Source organism: Rana temporaria, chromosome 1, assembly GCF_905171775.1.
Source record: "Rana temporaria chromosome 1, aRanTem1.1, whole genome shotgun sequence".
Lineage (NCBI taxonomy): Eukaryota > Metazoa > Chordata > Amphibia > Anura > Ranidae > Rana > Rana temporaria.
Window position 1 is genome coordinate 581,872,143 of NC_053489.1, and position 23,122 is coordinate 581,895,264.

At 46.8% G+C, this 23,122-nt stretch overlaps 1 protein-coding gene across 2 annotated transcripts in view; it reads right to left on the minus strand.

The window, feature by feature from the left end:
• ATP10D (ATPase phospholipid transporting 10D (putative)) overlaps nucleotides 1-10,628 on the minus strand; it is a 142,733-nt gene extending 132,105 nt beyond the window's left edge. For both annotated transcript variants that reach the window (XM_040334987.1, XM_040334982.1), the window contains exon 1: nucleotides 10,454-10,628. The gene's annotated coding sequence lies outside the window, so the exon portion shown is untranslated. The remainder of the gene's footprint in view (nucleotides 1-10,453) is intronic.
• Between the last annotated feature and the right edge of the window lie 12,494 nt (nucleotides 10,629-23,122).

A 23,122-nucleotide genomic window follows, 5' to 3' on the forward strand; every position in this document is an offset into this window, starting at 1 on the left:
TGTGCCATGGGGAAAAAATATTAAAAGCCTGCAGGTACAAATACTGCAGCTGCTGACTTTTAATATTAGGACACTTACCTGTCCTGGAGTCCAGCGCTGATCGCAGCAGAGCACGAGCGATCGCTCGTCTCTCTGCTGCTCCCCCCGCCATCCACGCTGAGGGAACCAGGAAGTGAAGCGCTGCGGCTTCACTGCCCGGTTCCCTACGGCGCATGCGCGAGTTGCGCTGCGCCCGCCGATTGGCTCACACGCTGTGTGCTGGGAGCCGAGTGTTCCCAGCACACAACAGGCGACAGACGGGAAGTCAGAAAAACCCGTCTTTCGCCCGTAGCGTGTGGCCGGAAGTAGGTGCAAATACCTGTCTTTAGACAGGTATCTGCACCCCCCTCCCCCCTGAAAAGGTGTCAAATGTGACACCGGAGGGGGGGGCGTGTTCCGATCAGCGGGACTCCACTTTAGGGTGGAGAACCGCTTTAAGCTGTCATTTCGCGCCAATGGATGCTCTACGGTGGGGGCGTTTGGAGCCCCCATCCCCTCCCTTATCTACACCACAGAGTTGTTATCAGGTTATCACCTTCACCTCCTGCTCTACCGACAACTCAAAGTCTGTATTTCCCTCACTTTGAATGGGTTAAAAGGGTCACTAAAGAGAGATATATACATTTATAAATATATATAATTTGTATCTCATGTTATACTTGCCTCCACTGTGCAGCTTGTTTTGCACAAAGTGGCCCAAATCCACATCTTCTGGGGTCCCTCGGCGGCTGTCTAGGCTCCTCCTCGCAAGGACTCAACACCTTCATGAAAGCTCTCTCCCATGGTGTTGAGTCCTTGCGGGCGTGCTCCCATGATACAGCCGCTCACGGTATCACTCGGCAAAATCACAGGTTACCACTTTAACTTAAAGGGTCACTAAAGGAATTTTTTTTTTTTCCTTGAAATGACTGTTTACAGGGTATAGAGACATAAAAGTTAACGGATTCCTTTTAAAAATGATTAAAAATTGAATTTAATCTATCATATAAAGTGCCTCTAGTTTCACGTTCGGTTTTAAAGGTACATACATGAATTTCCGGGTGAGAGGTGAGTCGGGAAGACTCACAGAACAAAAACAACAAATCCAGGGCAGTGTTTTGTTTTTAAAATTAATCCGATTGGTTCTGAGGAGTTTTAGACACACAATAATGACAGCTTAGACCACCATGAAAATCTCCCAGTACGATGGTTATAAGGAAACAGGCAACCAGGAAGTGTGGAGATCACAGCAGAATTACAGCTACTTCAAAGCAAAAACGAACAATGAGGACATGAAACCAGTATTGCAGTAAGGTAAAGGAAGCTATTTAGCTAAAAAAAAAAAAAATTCCTTTAGTGACCCTTTAAAGCGGTGGTTCCCCCTTAAAACCAATGTCTAACAATACATTTGGAAGACTGCTTACACTGCGGGTAGGCTGGCTTTTTTTTTTTTTTTCTTCTTCGTACATACCTCGATATCGCCGTTTCATCCCTCGACTTCCGGGTATGAGTCTTGTGGCGGTGGGCGTTCCTAGTTGATTGACGTTCCTCCGACCGACGCATACTTGACATCACGACTTTCCGAAAGAAGCCGGTCGCTGCGCAGGCGCCGTATAGAGCCGACTCTATACGGCGCCTGCGCAATGACGTTCGGCTTCTGTCGGAAAGTCGTGAAGCGCAGTATGCGCCGGTCGGAGGAACGTCAATCAACTAGGTCCAGCAAGACTCATACCCGGAAGCCGAGGGATGAAAAGGCGATATGCGATATGATCGAGGTATGTACGAAAAAAAAGCCAGCCTACCCGCAGTGTAAGCAGTCTTCCGAATGTATTGTTAGAAATTTGTTTTAGGGGGAACCACCCCTTTAACACAGGAGGCTTGGTGCGAGAATGTGAATACCTCCCATGGGTAGAACGATTGACGTTTGCCATGTCCAGGATGCTGTGGCCAAAACGCATGCCGATTGGCCACAGCAACCTGGACATATGACAACGCCTTTGACAGATTGAGTCTCCCGACGCATCGCTCAGCGGCTTGCCTGGATTCCAGCTTCGACTTCTCCAGCGGTTCTGTTGGGGACTGAACTTTGGACTGGGGGCTCCATATTAAGCTTATTTTATGCCGGTTACCAGCGATGTCTAATGAAACGTACACACGATCCGAATATCGTACGACTTTTTTCGCCTAATAGTCGCAAGTAGAAATTGAATAGGGTTACTAAAGTCATGGAAATTCTCGTAAGACAGAAAAAAAAAAATAGGAAGTGATGTCATGTGTCGATAAACATTAAAAAAGGAAATGTGATAAATAAATATATCATGCAAATATATAAATCAAAATGATAGATGTACAACAACTAAGTGTTGGATATCAGATATATGGAATATATAACAAAGTCCATATGTGATGAGATTCCACCATGTGAATAAGTGAAAGATATCAAAACATGAATTTGTGACTTCTTCCGTGTGTAGCAATGACCCGCCACTAGGGGTGCAACGGATCAAAAAACTCACGGTTCGGATCGTTCCTCGGATCAGGAGTCACGGATCGGATCATTTTTCAGATTGGCAAAAAAAAAAACTCCCCACTGTAATATCCACATGTCCCCCCCCCCCCCCCCCCCCAACTATAGTACCCCCTCGGTGCAGACACCCCCCCCTCCTCTCAGGACAGTGACCCCCCCCCCCTCCTCTTAGGACAGTGACCCCCCCCCCTCCTCCTCTCAGGACAGTGACCTCCCCCCCCCCAGCTAGTACCGACAGACACTCCCCGAGCGGTGTGTCCCACGAGTGCGGGCTCCTCCTCTGTGGGTGTAAACAGAGGAGGGCCGCCGCCGGGTGTACCAAGATGGCAGCGGCTCCGGAGCTAGGCCGAAGCCGCGGCCTTTCCTAATGTTACGGCGGCGGCTCCGGAGCTAGGCCGAAGCCGCGGCCTTTCCTAGCGTTATGGTCGCGGCTCCGGAGGTAGGCCGAAGCCGCGGCCATAACATTAGGAAAGGCTGCGGCTTCGGCCTAGCTCCGGAGCCGCTGCCGTAACATTAGGAAAGGCCGCGGCTTCGGCCTAGCTCCGGACCCGTGGCAATCCGCGGATCACAGTGTGTTCTGATCCGAAGGGGGTGACCCGTTCGGATCACGGATCAACTGTGATCCGTTGCACCCCTACCCGCCACCGGTAGAAATGTAGGCTTACCGGAACAAATGGACTTAGGGGGACATATGCCTCCGAAAGTCAAGGCTTGCATGAAATACAGTTGCCAGCAGTAGATGGAGGAATCGTGATTTTATGAACATCATAACCTCCGATGAACGATGATTCAAATACAGCAAGGCATGCAATGGAAAATTGAATCCCAGAGCTTCTCAAATGTCAATAATATAGGAGATAGGAAAGAAAAGTGGCCACATAGCGTAATCTCATTTGAATAAATAAAAAGATTTATTATAGCTGTTGCACTTACATGTAGCTGGAATATCACACGTTTGTTTATACAAGTGAGGCGGCAGTGAACTCCTTCCCGACGCGTTTCGTGTCACAACACTTCGTCTGGGGTGTGACGAATAATATCGGATGAACTGTCATGATCAGCTCTCGAAAGCATTGTACACACTGTCTGAAAATCGCGCGATAATTCCTCGGACGACAGTTTTCGTCCGATATTCGGATCGTGTGTATGGGCCATAAGTGTAATACGGTTTCATTCTAACCCCTTTTATTGAATAAACATTGCTACACTATTGGCGGCTTGGAGCCTCTGTCTCCCCCTCCCTCATCTCTTGCAGTACGGGAAACCACATGCGATTCAGAAAGGAATCAAATCGCTCAAAGATGTCAGTTTTATGTATCAGAGTATTTGCAAGTACTCATGCAAGATTGCTTGTATACTGACACCGGGGAGACTTCCACACTAGAAACACTAAGGCCCCCTTCACATTGAGGCGTTTTTCATGCGGTACAGCGCTAAAAATAGCGCTGTTATACCGCATGAAAAAAATTGTGCCTGCAGGCTTTAATGTGAAAGCCCGAAGGCTTTCACACTGAAGCGGTGCGGTAGCAGGACCGCTCCAAAAGTCCTGCTAGCTGCATCTTTGGAGCGGGGTGTTTACCGCTCCTATACCACGCCTTCCCATTGAAATCAATGGGAAACCGCGGTAATACCGCCCGCAATGCGCCTCTGTAGAGGCGCATTGCGGGCGGTATTAACCCTTTTTCGGCCGCTAGCGGGGGTTAAAACCGCACCGCTATCGCCCGAATATCGCGGTAAATACGACGATATAGCGGCGCTACAAATAGCGCGGCTATACCGTCACCGCACCTCCACTGCCCAATGTGAAAGCAGCCTAATTGGCAAGGATGGCTATAGCCTGCAACACTGATCAAGTGGTTCTGGACAACCAGCCTACCCATACATGGATTGAAATTATGCCAGTCCCTGCTGAAACCACCACATTTCGAGTTTTCGACAAATAGCTACCTTAAGTCACCTCCTCCCCACTTGTTTTAACCCCTTATAGCCTGCACCACATCATGTGCATTGCAAGAGGTAGCATCATGGTCCCATTCACCTTCAGTGGGTCATGTTTGGTAAGCAGTACTGCCCACCAAGTGCGAAGGCGAGTGTCGTTTTTGAATTGTGGCCGCAGCATTTTGTCCCAAGATGGGGGCCTTTGCAGCATCGAAGGTGTAGATGGAGGACTGGAGTAATTTTCTTTCATTCAACCTGCTGACTGAACTAAAAATAAAGTGATATGCATAATGTATGGGCTGCCCAAGCCTTATACCTTCAGATGTTGACGTCTGCGATTCAGTGCTAATGAAAGTGAAACGTGAGGAGAATGGTGCAGACAGGGGAATCGATGTGTGAGGAGTTACAATCGCCCAGGACGGGATTTGTGAGGTGATATAAATAAATCAGTGCGGGAGCTGTAGGCGCGGTGTAATTAAATACAATTGAAGGTATTTTTATTCGCCATGTACACGAGTTGGCAAATGATTGAGAACCGGTTATGAGTTAATCACAGGTGAAGAACTTGACACTGCGTGAAGGACACAAAGCCTGCCTGCGTGACTGGGAATGCTGAGGCCATTCAGGAGCGAAAGGAAAACACTGCACACTCCATGGGAGATTCCAGAGATATAAGGGGGGGGGGGGGTTGTATTGATTTCAGAAGGCTGTCCATAGACAGGCAGATGTCTCAGGCGCAACCAAGGCTGGCAACTTTTGCAGGTATAGCCACGTAAAACTTAAAAAATAACCGCCTATAACATGTAAAATCCAGTAAAACACGGTCTCACCCTGCTCTGCACATGCTCAGTTGTTCTCTATTTTTTTTAGCTCCGTGTCCGATTTGTAGAGGCCAATCTGCCGACAGCCTAAAGATTTGCTGCTGTTCAGGGGGTCTGGGCTTCAACAACATGGCAGCCTCCAACAAGAAGAAACAGGAGCAATTCTGGAGGCAATTTACAGCACACACTAATTTTGGTAGTATAAGCATTATTGTGAAATGTATGTTCCTTCCAAAAAAAAAAAGTTGTTGTTTTACGGGTAAAGTTCCACTTTTAGCCCCTCCTCACATTGGCGCGACTTGACATGTCAAATCACAGCCTATTGTTGGCAACGGCACTGTCCCAATCGGTGCAGCACCGTACTGATTTCTAAAGGTAGCTCCTATAACTTTTGCCGACTTTAGGGGCGTTTTCAATAGACATCTGTGCCTAAAAAAGCAACAGATGTCTTTCAAATCGCTCCCCGAACTGGAACTGAAATGCAGGTTTGAAATCAACTGAACTCACACAATTCAAAACACGCCATTAGTGTAAACGTACCCTGAAGTATAACTATAAGGCTCCATTCACATTGTAACGCCGCGTATTTTGCCGCGATTAGTTTACTTTTTTTTTTTTTCACAAAGAATTTACATTGATGTCTATGGCCGAACGCCAATGCCGCCTGAAAAAAAGGGCCCGGGACTTGTTTTCAGGTGGCAGGCGTACAGCGTTTATGAGATGTGAACCATGTCATAGACATCAATGGAAATTCTCCCCTCCAGCGGCACGGGCGTCGCGCTTCAGGCGTTTTGTCGCCTAGGTGTGAATGCAGCCTTAAACCACACTTTTTTTTAGTTTTGGATAGAGTGGAGAGGGATTAGAACACCTGTCAGTTTTTATTGCTGTCTGTGTGCCAGTTAGGGAAATTAACCCTCGTGTTTTGTCCAGTTTGCCATTATCGAAAGTAAAAGAAAATGCCAAATTTTGGGTTGTCACCAGAAAAGTAATAGAGGAGAAATCATCCAATGGGGACACTAGCTCTGATGACCTGGGGGTCCCCAAGAGATTCCCCTAATTTCCAGGGATTTCCTATCACTTCCTGTCTATGGGAAAGGAAGTGAAGGAAATCTGCCCAATGGGACAATGATGGAAATAATGGTTATAACCCTCCTATAATCTATCAAAAAATAAATAACAAAAAGGGAGGAGGAAGGTTTTGCCTATAGTTCTACTTTAAGATTTACCAAAACTATATAAAACAACGAGGAAAAACCCTACAGAATGCTTTAGATTTGTATCCAGCCAGGCAGGCTCTTGTACTAATGGTAGATCTAAAGGAAATTGGTCACCATCCATGTACAAGTAAACCCAATCACTAAAATAACAACGTTTTTTTTTTTTTTTAAAACAAGCTTAGCCCCGATTACGTATTCATGCTGGAACACATTAAAATGCATGTGTCCCAAAAAAAAAAAAAAAAAAAAAAAAAAGAGCCAAAAGGTTTTTTCATTGGCCAACCTAAAAAAAAAAAAAAAAAATATATGCATAGGTGTGAATCCAGCCTAAAAGCTGACAAGACTTGCAAAGCCAGTCTGTGTACAATCTGGCCAACCCCAAAGGCGAGTTACATGCCGATCACATAATAATGGTCAATCGGCATGTAAAAGGGGAGAGCCAGGGACACAAGGCCAGTGCTGCTCCCAGGAGAATAACACCGATTGGATTTTCAGCCAACAGTGGTTAGGGCCCCCATAGACATCTGATTTTTAGCCAACAGTCATGGGGGGGCAGACATATGACTTTCAGCTAAAAGTGCCTGGTGGCTCCATAAAATTCTGACTTCTCAACTGATTTTAAGCCAACATAGACATCTGCTCTTCAGCTAACAGTATTCGGGCCCCCATAGACATCTGATTTTCCACCAACAGTGGCTGAGGCCCCCCACAGACATCAGATTGTAATGCCCCGTACACACCATCACTTTATGCGATGAAAAAAAACGACGTTTTTAAAAACGTCACTTTAAATGACCGTGTGTGGGGGAAAACGTTGTTTTATGTCTTGTAAAAAACGACCAAAAAAAATTGAAGCATGCTTCAATTTTATGTGTCGTTTTTTAAAACGTAGTTTTTTACTTCACAGAAATTGACCGTGTGTAGCAAAAAACGTTGTTTAAAAAGACGTTTTTACACCCGCGCATGCCCAGAAGCGAGCTTCAATGGAAAAAGTGGCGAGAACGTAACCTCGCTTTGCTAGAACATTGTGAGAAAAACAATGGTGTGTAGGCAACTTCGTCTTTGAAAATTGAAGTTTCAAAAACGTCGTTTTTTACTTCACAGAAAATGTCGTTTTTTTTTTATCACATAAAGTGATGGTGTGTATGCGGCATTAAGCAAGAGTGGTTGAGGCCCCCATAGACATCTGCTCTTCAGCTAACAGTATTCGGGCCCCCATAGACATCTGATTTTTCACCAACAGTGGTTGGGGCCCCCCACAGACATCTGACTTTCAGATAACAGTGGTTGGGGCCCCCCACAGACATCAGAGATTGTTGAGCAAGAGTGGTTGGGGCCCCCCATAGACATCTGCTCTTCAGCTAACAGTATTCGGCCCCCCATAGACATCTGATTTTCCACCAACAGTGGTTGGGGCCCCCCATAGACATCAGATTGTTAAACAACAGTGGTTGGGGCCCCCCATAGACATCAGATTGTTAAACAAGAGTGGTTGGGGCCCCCACCGACAACAGAGATTGTTAAGCAAGAGTGGTTGGGGCCCCCATAGACATCTGCTCTTCAGCTAACAGTATACGGGCCCCCATAGACATCCGATTTTCCACCAACAGTGGTTGGGGCCCCCCATAGACATCTGACTTTCAGATAACAGTGGATGGGGCCCCCCCCACAGACATCAGAGATTGTTGAGCAAGAGTGGTTGGGGCCCCCCATAGACATCTGCTCTTCAGCTAACAGTATTCGGCCCCCCATAGACATCTGATTTTCCACCAACAGTGGTTGGGGCCCCCCATAGACATCAGATTGTTAAACAAGAGTGGTTGGGGCCCCCACCGACAACAGAGATTGTTAAGCAAGAGTGGTTGGGGCCCCCATAGACATCTGCTCTTCAGCTAACAGTATACGGGCCCCCATAGACATCCGATTTTCCACCAACAGTGGTTGGGGCCCCCCATAGACATCTGACTTTCAGATAACAGTGGATGGGGCCCCCCCACAGACATCAGAGATTGTTGAGCAAGAGTGGTTGGGGCCCCCCATAGACATCTGCTCTTCAGCTAACAGTATTCGGCCCCCCATAGACATCTGATTTTCCACCAACAGTGGTTGGGGCCCCCCATAGACATCAGATTGTTAAACAAGAGTGGTTGGGGCCCCCACCGACAACAGAGATTGTTAAGCAAGAGTGGTTGGGGCCCCCATAGACATCTGCTCTTCAGCTAACAGTATACGGGCCCCCATAGACATCCGATTTTCCACCAACAGTGGTTGGGGCCCCCCATAGACATCTGACTTTCAGATAACAGTGGATGGGGCCCCCCCACAGACATCTGACTTTCAGATAACAGTGGATGGGGCCCCCCCACAGACATCTGACTTTCAGATAACAGTGGATGGGGCCCCCCCACAGACATCTGACTTTCAGATAACAGTGGATGGGGCCCCCCCACAGACATCTGACTTTCAGATAACAGTGGATGGGGCCCCCCCACAGACATCTGACTTTCAGATAACAGTGGATGGGGCCCCCCCACAGACATCTGACTTTCAGATAACAGTGGATGGGGCCCCCCCACAGACATCTGACTTTCAGATAACAGTGGATGGGGCCCCCCCACAGACATCTGACTTTCAGATAACAGTGGATGGGGCCCCCCCACAGACATCTGACTTTCAGATAACAGTGGATGGGGCCCCCCCACAGACATCTGACTTTCAGATAACAGTGGATGGGGCCCCCCCACAGACATCTGACTTTCAGATAACAGTGGATGGGGCCCCCCCACAGACATCTGACTTTCAGATAACAGTGGATGGGGCCCCCCCACAGACATCTGACTTTCAGATAAAAGTGGATGGGGCCCCCCCACAGACATCTGACTTTCAGATAACAGTGGATGGGGCCCCCCACAGACATCTGACTTTCAGATAAAAGTGGATGGGGCCCCCCACAGACATCTGACTTTCAGATAAAAGTGGATGGGGCCCCCCCCACAGACATCTGACTTTCAGATAACAGTGGATGGGGCCCCCCCACAGACATCTGACTTTCAGATAACAGTGGATGGGGCCCCCCCACAGACATCTGACTTTCAGATAACAGTGGATGGGGCCCCCCACAGACATCTGACTTTCAGATAAAAGTGGATGGGGCCCCCCCACAGACATCTGACTTTCAGATAACAGTGGATGGGGCCCCCCCACAGACATCTGACTTTCAGATAACAGTGGATGGGGCCCCCCCACAGACATCTGACTTTCAGATAACAGTGGATGGGGCCCCCCACAGACATCTGACTTTCAGATAAAAGTGGATGGGGCCCCCCACAGAAACGTGATCATTGCTCAATTCACCCCCCAAAAAGCCCGGATCTGACAACTGAGCCTATGTCCACCTGAACGGGATTCTTCCGCAGACTTCTTCCCAATCTTTATCTCCTGATTACATCTCACCCCAGTTATCCAGATTGGAAAGTGTCAGGATCTCTGTGACCCCGAGATAGAACGTATTTTCTCCCAAATCTCAGGAGTCCTTCATACCCCAATGAGCAGAGAACTGTATGTGATGATTGGATAACATGACAAAAAAAAGGGGGGGGGGGACACAGCTGATAAACAATTATTATTATCATCATTAATTGTTAAAGTTACTATAATAATGATCCCATCAATAACCTGAATGTAGAACTTCTGAAAACTAAGGATGGATCAGTACAGTATGGGGGAGGGGTGCACAACCTGCTATAAGTGAAAGGACTACAAGTCTCAGCCAGCCCTGATGAGGAATGCTGGGAAGTGACTGAGATGCTGTCAGCTGTTCACAGAGCATTGCTGGTGATTTCCCAATCCCCCCGCCCCCCTCCTCTATACACACAATGGAGAGTGTGATCCGGATGATATCAGTGGCCCGTACACCATCACACGGCTCTCACCATGCCCGGGACTCCTCCACATCAGCGGCCAGTCCGGTCCATTGTCTGCTCTCCCCGGTACAGATACAAGTCTCCCAGTCTCCGGATCTCTATCACCGGGCACGAGCCGCTCTGTGTGTGCCCAGCGCTCAGGTTCAGGGAGCGCGTCTCAGCCAATCACCGCCGGCCTCTCAGTGATGAACTATTTTCGATAGCCCTCCCCTTCCAGGCAGAGCAGAGCAGCATACTCCTATCCTGAGGGTGTCATAGACAAACTCCTGGAGGGGGAAGAGTTTGTCACCAATAGCAAATCTTTTTTCTTTTACTTTAAATATTTACTTTATAACTATGACTAGATTGGGATACTTATAAAATAAAGTGTATTTATATAATTAATGAGATAGACAGCCCCCTAACCACTTCAATACCAGGCACTTACGCACCTTCCTGCCCAGGCCAATTTTCGGCTTTCAGCGCTCTCACAATTTGAATGACAATTGCGCGGTCGTGCTACACTGTACCCAATTTTTTATCATTTTGTTCCCACAAATAGAGATTTCTTTTGGTGGTATTTGATCACCTCTGCGATTTTTATTTTTTGCGCAACAAATAAAAAAAGACCGAAAATTTTGAAAAAAATAACGTTTTTATTTTTTTCTGTTAATTTTTTTGTAAATAAGTATGTTTTCTTCTTCAATTACGAGCACTGATATGGCCACCCCTCAGTGTCCATCAGTGCCACCTCTCAGTGACCATCGATGCCCATCAGTGCCCACCCATAAGTACCCATCAGTGCCGCCTATGAGTGCCAATCAGTGCTGCCTATGAGTGCCCATCAGTGCCGCCTATGAGTGCCCATCAGTGCCGCATACCAGCGCCGCCTATCAGTGCTATCAGTGCCACCTTTATCAGTTCCACCTCATTGGTGCCACCTTATTGGTGCCCATCAGTGCCGCCTTATCAGTGCCCATCAGTGTAGCCATATCAGTCCCCGAAGGAGAACTTATATAGGAATCCTCTCTTATATATACAGTGGGGTAGATTCAAGTAGGGGAGCGCACTACTACGGCGGCGCAGCGTACCGTTTTTACGCTACGCCTCCGTAAATTACTTGAGCTACGCTTCATTCACAAAGCATTTGCTCCGTAATTTGCGGCAGCGTTTCGTAAAAGTGGCCGGCGTAAGCGCGTGTAATTTAAATGATCCCGTAGGGGCGTGGATCATTTAAATTAGGCGCGTTCCCACGCCGAACATAGTGCGCATGCTCTGTCGGGAAACTTTCCCGACCTGCATTGCGGTAAATGACGTCGCAAGGACGTCATTTGCTTCGACGGGAACGTAAATGGCGTCCAGCACCATTCACGATCCACTTACGCAAACAACGCAAATTTCTAAAAACGCGACGCGGGAACGACGTCCATACTTAGCATTGGCTGCGCCTCCTAATAGCAGGAGCAGCCTTACGACGGAAGCGCCGTACGCAAACGACGTAAAGCTCGAACGCCGGGCGCGCGTACGTTTGTAAATCGGCGTGAGTATGCAATTTGCATACTCTACGCTGACCACTACGGGAACGCCACCTAGCGGCCAGCGTCAGAATGCAGCCTAGGATACGACGGCATAAGAGCCTTATGCCAGTCATATCTTAGGCTACAGTCGGCGTATCTAGCTTTCTGAATACAGAAAGTCGATACGCCGGCGCTACTTAGCAATTACGCTGCGTATCTATGGATACGCAGGCGTAATTGCTACCTGAATCTACCCCAGTATGTATATATATATATTCATACCTTTTTAATTGCAGTTTTGTGATATGATTTTTGTAAATTCGCAATAGGGTTGTGCACATATTTTTGAGGATTTAAAGAGCACTATTTATACATGAACACGTGCATAGTATTTTTTCTTTTTAGAAGAATATATGTATATAGGCACTTTGTATATGAAGGGTTAACACCCAATTACACATATATATGTTTGGTGGATTGTCGTTTATTAGCAAATTTGTGGTGCAATAGCACAAGGTGATATTCACAGGTCACCTACCAGGGTAGCGCAATCCTTATACCATACCCATCATATTTCGGGCAAGCCACTATAGAGGAACTTGCACCCTTCTGATTGCAGCAAACCATTTAAAGCGGATGTGCCACTAAAAAAATATATTAAAAGCCAGCAGCTACAAATACTGCAGCTGCTGACTTTTAATATAAGGACACTTACCTGTCCTGGAGTCCAGCGGTGATCGCAGCAGATGACGAGCCGATCGCTCGTCACCCTGCTGCTCCCCCCTCCATCCACGGTGAGGGAACCAGGAAGTGAAGCGCTCCGGCTTCACTGCCCGGTTCCCTACGGCGCATGCGCGAGTCGCGCTGCGCCCGCCGATTGGCTCCCGCTGTGTGCTGGGAGCCGAGTGTTCCCAGCATACAACGGGGGACGGACGGGAAGCTAGGAAAAAACCCGTCTTTTGCCCGTATCGTAGGGCCGGAAGTGGGTGCAGATACCTGTCTGTAGACAGGTATCTGCACCCCCCTCCCCCCTGAAAGGTGTCAAATGTGACACCGGAGGGGGGGAGGGTGCCGATCAGCGGGACTCCACTTTAGAGTGGAGATCCGCTTTAACACAGAACGAATATATAAACATAAAATATAGTTTTTTTTCTCATTTGTGCCAGTAACATCTGTAACATACATGATGGAGATGTAGCCTGGACTTTACATTGTTACATAGTTACATAGTTAGTCAGGTTGAAAAAAGACACAAGTCCATCCAGTTCAACCACAAAAAACAAAAAAAACAAACAAAATAAAAAACACAATGCAATCCCATACACCCAACTCCATACCCACAGTTGATCCAGAGGAAGGCAAAAAACCCCAGCAGAGCATGATCCAATTTGCTACAGCAGGGGAAAAAATTCCTTCCTGATCCCCCGAGAGGCAATCGGATTTACCCTGGATCAACTTTACCTATAAATGTCAGTACCCAGTTATATTCTGTACATATAGGAAAGAATCCAGGCCTTTCTTAAAGCACTTTACTGAGCTCGCCAGAACCACCTCTGGAGGAAGTCTGTTCCACATGTTCACAGCTCTTACTGTGAAGAAACCTTTCCGTATTTGGAGATGAAAGTGCCAGAGTTGATGCAGTAAAGCAGTGAAACTGCTTTTAGACAGGACATTTTTTATTCCGGGTTAGGGACCTCAGGCTGGGAATATGTGTGGAGTTAGGCTCCGTGCCCGGAAAGTGAGAAATAGAAGATGGCGGAGTTCTACCCAAAAGATGGGTTTTTGACTATCCAATCTGGAGAAGTGGGTGAGATCTGGGTCAACTTGGCATGAACCCCTGTCCAGATTTTTGCTGACACATAATGCTCATACGCAGGGCTTTTTTTCAGCTGGAACTTGGTGAAACTCAGTTCCACCACCTCTGCTCCCTGCTCCCTGCTATCACTTGTAAACACAAAAGTCCGGCTTCTGTTTTTTTTACAAGTGACAGCTTGTCTTCCAATGGCTCCCACCGATCGGATCTCATGAGTGTCTCATGAGTGCAGGATGAGGACCTGGGAGATGTAGGTGCCTGGGGTGCAGTAAGGGATGCTGACACCCCCACTGGATGATCTCCCTGCAAATGAGAGAGGTGGAGCCACCTACAGTGTGCGCGGAGGTACTAGGGAAAAAGAGGGGTGAAGCTGAGATGTGGATGGAGGATGCAGAGGTAAGCAGCTGTGGGAGAAGGCTCTGCACTTTGTGTTTACCTCACCCCTAAACTTTGCACTATGTGTGTAGATCACCCCTAAACTCTGCACTCTGTGTGTAACCCTACCAAACTCTGCACTCTATACATAATGCATTTCTGGTATTTAATGCCCCTTTAAAACCCTCCCACTATTAGTATGATTCCACCATACCCACTATTTGATGTGGTTTGGAGGGTGCATGTGTGGGGAAGGGGGTTTTGGGGGTTATGGTTAAGTTCCTGCACCTATTTTCGGAGAAAAAAAAAGGCCTGCTCATACATCTTGGGGGGGTGCAGTTTGGCATGTGAGCCCTGGGCTGTAGATGACTTTGTCCTGGCACTGGTAGACGGATGTAGGTTTGTTTTCTTGTGAAAAACAGCTGCCAGAGACAAGCACCACCACTGATGCCAGCAAATACACTACTCATTCACAGACAGCTGTAGTAACTGGCTTGTGTAATTGTAAGCGTGTGTTTTTGTAAATTATAGTACACTCCTCCAGTAAGCCGTCATTCACAACAACACAAGCCACCATCTTTGACTGCAGTCTCTCCCCTCTGAATAGCTGGTGACTGTGTGTCGTGTACCTGGTCTGAGGCCAACTTAACAAGAGGGCTTCCCTTGCGGCTGAGCTCGGCGGCACCCCTGGAGGTGAGAACAAAGAGTGCAATGTTTAAAGTAGCACAGGTGCCTTTTAGGTAGCTCTGCTGGAGTTTGCTTGCAGTGGAGTCCACCAGATAGTTGTCAGCTGGTGTGTCAGGACTGATGGCAGGATCTCTGTTGCTCTGGGAGATGCAGCAGGACTGGTTGGCACCGGGCCAATTAGGTCTAGGTGCCACGGACTAATAGAGGAAGTCAGGGTAAAGTAGGAAGGGGTTTATAGTGAGCCTCATCCCCCCTCCCACCTGCAGCAGAAGGAGGCCCCCCCACAGGCTAGCAGGGACCAGTTAGATGGCAGGGAAAGGGATTTTTGTTTTAGGAGGTTGGGCCAGAGGGGTTTTTAAGGAGGAATTCCACCCCTCCCACTTCCTCTTACCGTTCGCAGCGCCAGCAGAGGAAGCTCCCCGCCCCCCCCCCCCTTTTTCTGGTTCTACTGGGTTGTATTCTTTCACGTTTGAACCCTCTGATTAAAAAAAAAAAAAAAAAAAGGATGATTTCTATATGCCTTTTATGTTTTACGGGTGATATTCTATGCCTTTTATGTTTTACGGGTGATATGCTGTTGGCCTTGCAGGCCCCTGGTTTTAATTTGCATTCGTACATATGAGTATTTTATTGGTTGTTTGTGAAGTCACAGCTGGCGGTACAGGAGAATAAAATTATGCAAAGGAGAGGTGGAAGGCTATTATGCCCGTCGGCTTAGGCCGGCAGCTGGCTGGTTGCTTCCCCTGGTGAACAACCTATGAGAGGTTAATAAAGTTTAATAAAGTTAAAGTTATAATTACCAAATAAAGCTGTGGCTGACCCCCACGTTCACTTAAAGATAAGCTGTTGTCAGTGTTTTATTGAAGGTCACAGGGATGAGACGAACAAACAGTTACTAAGGTGGTGTTCGATTAGTCCAAGGCAGTGGCCACAAACAAGGGGCACCTTAGGTAGAAGTGTGGTCAGACTGGCATTGATGAGCTGATAAAAAGTAGTAAGGATAGAAGCTGAGGTCATATACAGAGGCAAGCCAGAGAGAGGGCTGGGACGTGGTCAGGCACTGCAGCCATGGTCATACATGGGAATCAGGTGGAGCCAGCAAAAGATATCAGGCCAGAGTCATGCACTGAAAGGCAGGGGAGGAAGAGGCTTAGAGCATGCTGGGGTCAAAACCAGAAGTCCTAGTAACAGGAGTTCCAAGAAATACAGGATACACGTGTAGCACTACCCCCGGAGGAACTGCTGGTTATTTTGGGTGGCACATTTACCTGTGGCTCTTCCGAATTCCTAGGGGTGCATGGTGTAGGGTGACCACATTTCCAAACTACCATTCAGGGACACCCTCCATTCCCAAAAATCAGCTTGTGCTGTAACGAATCACAGCACAGTGATTGGACACAAGAGGCGGAATTTATGATTTCTCCAATCACAAGCAGGGGGCGGGATTATGCTCCTCCAGGCATTCCCGGCCAGGACAAGTACTGTCAGTGAGTAAAGCGGTGATGTGGCGGCCTTTTTTGGGGGAATCAGATTGGCCCGGGGGGGTGGCTGTGTCAGTTTCATTCCGGGACACTGTATTGTCCTGGAATGAAGGTGCCCGGGACAGACCTGAAAAATGCGGGACTATCCCGGGCAATCCGGGACACGTGGTCACCCTAGCATGGTGCATTTAGTAGAAGTAAAGGAATGTCCGCAACAACAGGTGCTCTTGATTACCCAGCCGGGTAAAAACAGTAAACTTGTGGTGAGGAAAGTAAAGCTGAAGAAGATAGGAGAATAGCAGATTCAGGCGTGATGATAGGAAACAGTCCTGCTCCCAAACATAACACTTCTCTGAGCCACTCCGATAGGAACTTTTCCCATTGGAAACATGGAGAACCTGCTCTCAATCTTTTGTTGGCGGAAATTACAATAGCAAAAGTCCAATGGAGCATACACACATTCGGAATTTCCGACCAAAAGCTCACATGGGACTTTTCTTGTCGGAATTTCCGATCGTGTGTATGCGGCATAAGTCTGCATATACCTTTCCCATGATGTCACACACAAAAAACACAAAACCCACTACCACTGAGTGCTTACTTGGAACCAGGGCCGGGATGGGGCAGAAGAGTCACCCATCTTGGGTGTTGTGCTGTAGTGGGCAGGAGCCTTTTCTGCCTCTCCATTGATTGACTCTCTCTTGCACCGTGTAGAACTGACCTCTCAAGCTGATAGCTCAGTCCTGCAGATTACACTGGAAGATTGCAGCTCTCCCTGTTTAACGGCTTGCCAGCCATCCACAGCACAATTTCTGCAGCAGCGCAGCACAGGCAGGCAGGATCAGGTACATGTACAGTGCCTTGAAAAATAATTCACACCCATTGAAATTTTTCACATTTTGTCATGTTACAACTAGAGTTGAGCGGACACCTGGATGTTCGGGTTCGGGTCCGAACCCGAACCCCGAACCCCATTGTAGTCAATGGGACACGGACTTTTAGAAAAAAAAATGCGCAGAGGTCCCCGCAAATTCAATAACCAGACCCTTTAGGTCTGGTATGGATATTAAGGGGAACCCCGCCTTCAATTTAAAAAAAAAAAATGATGTGCGGTTCCCCCTAAATATCCATAATCAGACCCTTCAGGTCTGGTGTGAATTTTAAGGGGAACTCCACCCCAAATTAAAAAAAAAATGGCGTGGAGTTCCCCCTAAAATCCACACCAGACCCCTTATCTGAGCACGTTGACCTGGCCGGCCGCAGAAAAGAGGGGGGGACCCTCTGACGCACTCTCTGCTGCGTCACTGGGGAAGCCCAGGAAAAGGGAAGACTGGGCTTACCCAGTGACGTAGCAGAGGGTACGTCAGAGGGTGCGGGGTCACGTGACGGGTGGCCCTACCTCCCCTATATAAGTAATGTCACAGCTTCAGCGCGTCATTCGCTGGGCTGTGTCCAGCGGTGAGAGGAGGTCGGCGATGCTGCTCTCTGGATGGATGGATCTTCTCATTGCTGGAGATCACCCTCACCCGTCGCAGGATCAGGACAACGTTGGAGCAGGAAGCCGGGAACGAGTGGATTATCACCGCTGGAGTTTTTTTCTTTTTTTTTTTTATTAATAAAGGACTTTATTCTACGGTGTCAGTGTGTTTTTTTTTTTACAAGAATTTACACTTCCTTCGTGAAATGGTAGGGGTACAGTGTACCCCATTACCATTTCACACAGGGGGGGGAGTCAGGATCTGGGGTCCCCTTTGTTAAAGGGGTCTTCCAGATTCTGATAAGCCTCCCGCCCGCATACCCCCACAACCACCGGGCAAGGGTTGTGGGGATGAGACCCTTGTCCCCATCAACATGGGGATAAGGTGCTTATGGGGGCACCCCAAAGCATCCTCCCAATGTTGAGGGCATGTGGCCTGGTGCGGTTCAGGAGAGGGGGGGGCCACACTCTGTCCCCCCCTCTTTTCTGCGGCCGGCCAGGTCAACGTGCTCGGATAAGGGGTCTGGTGTGGATTTTAGGGGGAACTCCACGCCATTTTTTTTTAAATTTGGGGTGGAGTTCCCCTAAAATCCACACCAGACCTGAAGGGTCTGGTTATTGAATTTGCGGGGACCTCCGGGCATTTTTTTTTTTAATTGACGGCGGGGTTCCCCTTAATATCAATACAAGACCTAAAGGGTCTGGTTATTGAATTTGCGGGGACCTCCGCACATTTTTTTTTCCCGAACTCCAAACCCGGACCCAAACATTTTCCAATTATTCAGGTCCGGGTTCGGGAAAAACCCAAAGTCCGTACCGAACCCGAACTTTACAGTTCGGGTTCGCTCAACTCTAGTTAAAACCAAAAATGTAAATGTATTTTATTGGAATTTTATGTGATAGACCCACACAAAGTGGCATATAATTGTGAAGTGGAAGGAAAATTATAAATGTTTTTCATTTTTTTTTACAAATAAATATCTAAAAAGTGTGGCTTGCATTTGTATTCAACCCCCCTGAGTCAATACTTTGTAGAACCACCTTTGGCTGCAATTACAACTGCAAGTCTTTTGGGGATGTCTCTACCAGCTTTGCACATCTAGAGAGTGCCATTTTTGTCCGTTCTCCTTTGCAAAATAGCTCAAGTTCTATCAGATTGGATGGAGAGCATCTGTGAACAGAAATGTTCAAGTCTTGCCACAGACTCTCAATTAGATTTAGGTCTGGACTTTGACTGGGCCATTCTAACACATGAATATGCTTTGATCTAAACCTTTCTATTGTAGCTCTGGCTGTATTTTTAGGGTCGTTGTCCTGCTGGAAGGTGGCGTTTTTTGCAGACTGTAACCGATTTTCTTCTAAGATTGTCCTACATTTGGCTCCATTCATCTTACCATCAACTCTGACCAGCTTCCCTGTCTCTGCTTAAAAAAACCACCCCCACAACATGATGCAGCCACCACCATGTTTCACAGTGGGGATGGTGTGTTCAGGGTGATGTGCTGTGTTAGCTTTCCGTCACACATAGCATTTTGCTTTTAGGCCAAAAAGTTCCATTTTGGTCTCATCTGACAGAGCACTTTCTTCCTCATATTTGCTGTGTCCCCCACATGGCTTTTTGCAAACTGCAAACAGAACTTCTTATGGATTTCTTTCAACAATGGCTTTCTTCTTACCACTGTTCCATAAAGGCCAGATTTGTGGAGTGCACGACTAATAGTTGTCCTGTGGACAGATTCTCCCACCTGAGCTGTGGATCTCTGCAGCTCCTCCAGAGTTACAATGGGCATCTTGGCTGCTTTTCTGCTCAATGCTCTCCTTGTCAGTTTAAGTGGACAGCCATATTTTGGTAAGTTTGCAGTTGTGCCATACTCTTTCCATTTTAAGATGGTAGATTGAACAACGCTCCATGAGGTGTTCAAAGCTTGGGATACTTTTTTATAACCTAACCCTGCTTTAAACTTCTCCAGAACTTTATCCCTGACCCAGGGGTGTATTTAGGTTTTGTGCTGCCCTAGGCCTGACTAAACTTGTGCACCCCCTAATTTAAATATCACCCACCCCTTCCTGTCAAGGCCACACCCCTTGCATTTTAAGAACCACCCTGAAATTTTCAAGCGGGGACACTAGTTCTGATGGCCTGGGGGCGGGGGGGGGGGGGCAATGGATTCCCTCAATTTGCATAGATTTCCTCTCACTTCCTGTTTGGCTATGGGACAGGAAGTGAAGGGAAATCTCTACAATGGGACAGGGATGGTAAAAAATTAGAAGCGACGCCCCCCCCCCCACAGTTGCAGAATGCCAACCGCCCACATACTGGAAGCAGTGCGGCCCATTTATGGGGGCGCTAAACTAATTTGCCCAACAGTGTAGCGCAAGCCGGCGGGGACACTGTCTGTGCTGCCCCCTGCAAAGTGCTTCCCTAGGCCTGGGCCTTGTTGGCCTAGGCCAGGATACAGCATTGCCCTGACCTGTCTGGTGTGTTCCTTGGCCTTCATGATGCTGTTTGTTCACTTAGGTTCTCTAACAAACCTCTGAGGGCTTCACATGACAGCTGTCTTATACTGAGATAAAATTACACGCGTGTGGACTATATTTACTAATGAGGTGACTTCTGAAGGCATTTGGTTGCACTAGATTTTAGTTAGGAGTATCAGAGTAAAGGGGGCTGAATACAAATGCACGCTACACTTTTGAAATATTTATTTGTAAAATAAATTAAAAAAACATTTATTATTTTCCTTCCACTTCACAATTATGTGCCACTTTGTGTTGGTCTATCACATGAAATCCCAATAAAATACATTTAAGTTTTTGGTTGTAACATGAGAAAATGTGGGAAATTTCAAGGGGTATGAATACTTTTTCAAGGCACTGTATGTTATCCTACCTCTTCTGGGTTAGGGGTGCATAGCCCGTGGTGGACGAAAAAACAAATCGAGTCACCTATGGGCTGCTTTACTGGCTGGATCATTGGGTGAAAATAAAAGAAAAGAGACTTAGCCACATCTAAGATTTAAAGACATGCAATTTAATACATTTTTGGTTTTATGTTTAATACCGCTTCTATTTCTGTGTTTGTAAAGGCACACACATTTGGTGCACATAATAGATTTATATCTTTAATGGCTATTGACAAATTTATTTTATTTAAATGTTTTGTGCCTAGAGGTCATCTTTAATCACTCTTTGCACAATAACATTGATAATAAAGATTTTCCAGATAACATTTCACTATCACAATTCATGGTGAAATGTGACTTTTGCATATGTTTTGTTGCCACCTAGTGGACAGATGAGGACATGCATGTCGAAAATCGTGGGTACAAGACAGGGTAGGAAAAAAGCGTCTACGAAATAAATCTGCCATTGCTGCCTGTTTTTTTTTTACAGTGGTATTAAACTCCAAACAAAAAATGTAATATCTGCTCCACAAAATAAAAACTTCCAAAAGTGGGAGGTGTTAAAGTGGAGCTTCTCGGACCCTTTCACACTGGGGCGTTTTTCGAGCGTTATTCGAACAAAGCCTCATTTGCAATCCCAATGTGCTGGTAAAGCACCGCTAAGACCCTAACGTTTTAGGGCATTTTTGCAGTGCCTCAGTGTGAAAGGGCAAGGCGTTTTTACAGCGCTTTCAATTAATTTCAATGGAGAGGGGCGTTTTTGGAGCGTTTTTTTTTCAGCGCCCAAAAGCTGCTCCAAAGATGCTGCTTGCAGGACTCATTGTGTGAAAGGGTCCATTGAGATGCATGGACAGCGTTTTAATAGCGCTATTTTTAACGCTAAAACGCTGTAAAAACACTTCAGTGTGAAAGGGGTCTTAGGGTGAAGTTTTGCTTTAACTACTTCAATACCAGGCACTTTCGCCTCTTCCTGCCCAGGACAATTTTCAGCTTTCAGCACTGTTGCACTTTAATAATTGCAGGGTCATGCTATGCTGTTCCCACAAATAGAGCTTTCGATTGGTGGTATTTTTTTTTTTTTTTTTTTTTTTTTTTTTTTCCACGTCAGACATAACCACAGCAAGAGACCTGCTCATGATTTTATTCATAATTCCGTCTCTATTTCAGGTATAGCATCATTTGTGGTAGTTTATTCATTTATTTATTTATTTATTTTTTTTTTTTATTTTTTTTTTTTTTTTTTTTTTTCCCAAACATATCTTCTTTCAACCCTTTAGCAATTTAGACATGCTAGAGCTTTCCTCATGTAAACGGGGTCCAACATGCTATCATTACGTGGTGACGTGGCGCAACCCCCCCTCCTAATCCCTTCCCTCCCCTCCCTCCCTCCCCCCGCTACCCTTCCCCCCCCCTCCCAGACCATCTCCCGACTCCACCTAGCATTTTTATTGACTGTAATGCTGCATTCTTATTCCTCTCTCATATTTTCTGCGTATTTCCGGGACTTTTTGAAATCAATCCATGTTTCCCAAATGTCCTTATTCCCTACCTTGTTCTTTTCGCCACCGTATTTTACTTTCTCCCTCCTATAGGTCCCCTCTACAGAGTCTATCCACTCCCATATTTGCGGACTTGCCGAGTTTCTCCATTTTAGGGGTATCAATCGTTTTGCAGAGTTCAACAGATGCGGAATTAGTGATCCCCTATATTCGTTCACTGGCGTTTCTCCTCCATGAAAGAGGACTATCCAAGGGTTATTTTCCAGTTCTTTTTTAGTTATCTCTTTTATCAAAGCCAAAACTTTTCCCCAGAATGCTTTGATTTTTACGCAGTCCCACCACAGGTGGGCCATCGTTCCTCTTGCCTCACAACCTCTCCAGCATTCCTCTGCCTCCCCTACTCCAAATTTGGCCATTTTATCTGGGGTGATGTACCATCCTGTCAAGCACTTGAAATTCATCTCGGCGGTTTTTACATCAACCGCCGAAGTATGAGTCAGGTTAAGGATTCGCCCTATGGTCGTCTTCCCCCTTGGGACTCCCAGGTCCCTCTCCCATTTCTGTATGTAGTTTAGCGTATCCGACTCGTCTATTTTCTGCAAATATTTATATACTTTGGAGATATTTCCTTTTGAGCTTTCGGTACTGCACAACTGTTCCAATATAGTGTACTCCTCTCGTGACCTCAATGGGTGTGGGAGGCACTTAACGAATGACACCAACTGAAGGTATCTCCACTCGCCGAGTGCCTCCATTTCAATCCTGATTTCGTGGAGGGACATAATTTTGCCCTCTAGTGTTATGTCTTTTAACTGTGTTCTGTTTTTGATCCACTTACCCCCAATCTCTTTAGTCCCAGGTGCAAAATATTCGTTTTCTTTCAAATCCATAAGGGGTGAGTTGAATTTAGTTTTTAATTGTTTGTGTAATCGATCCCATATCCTTAA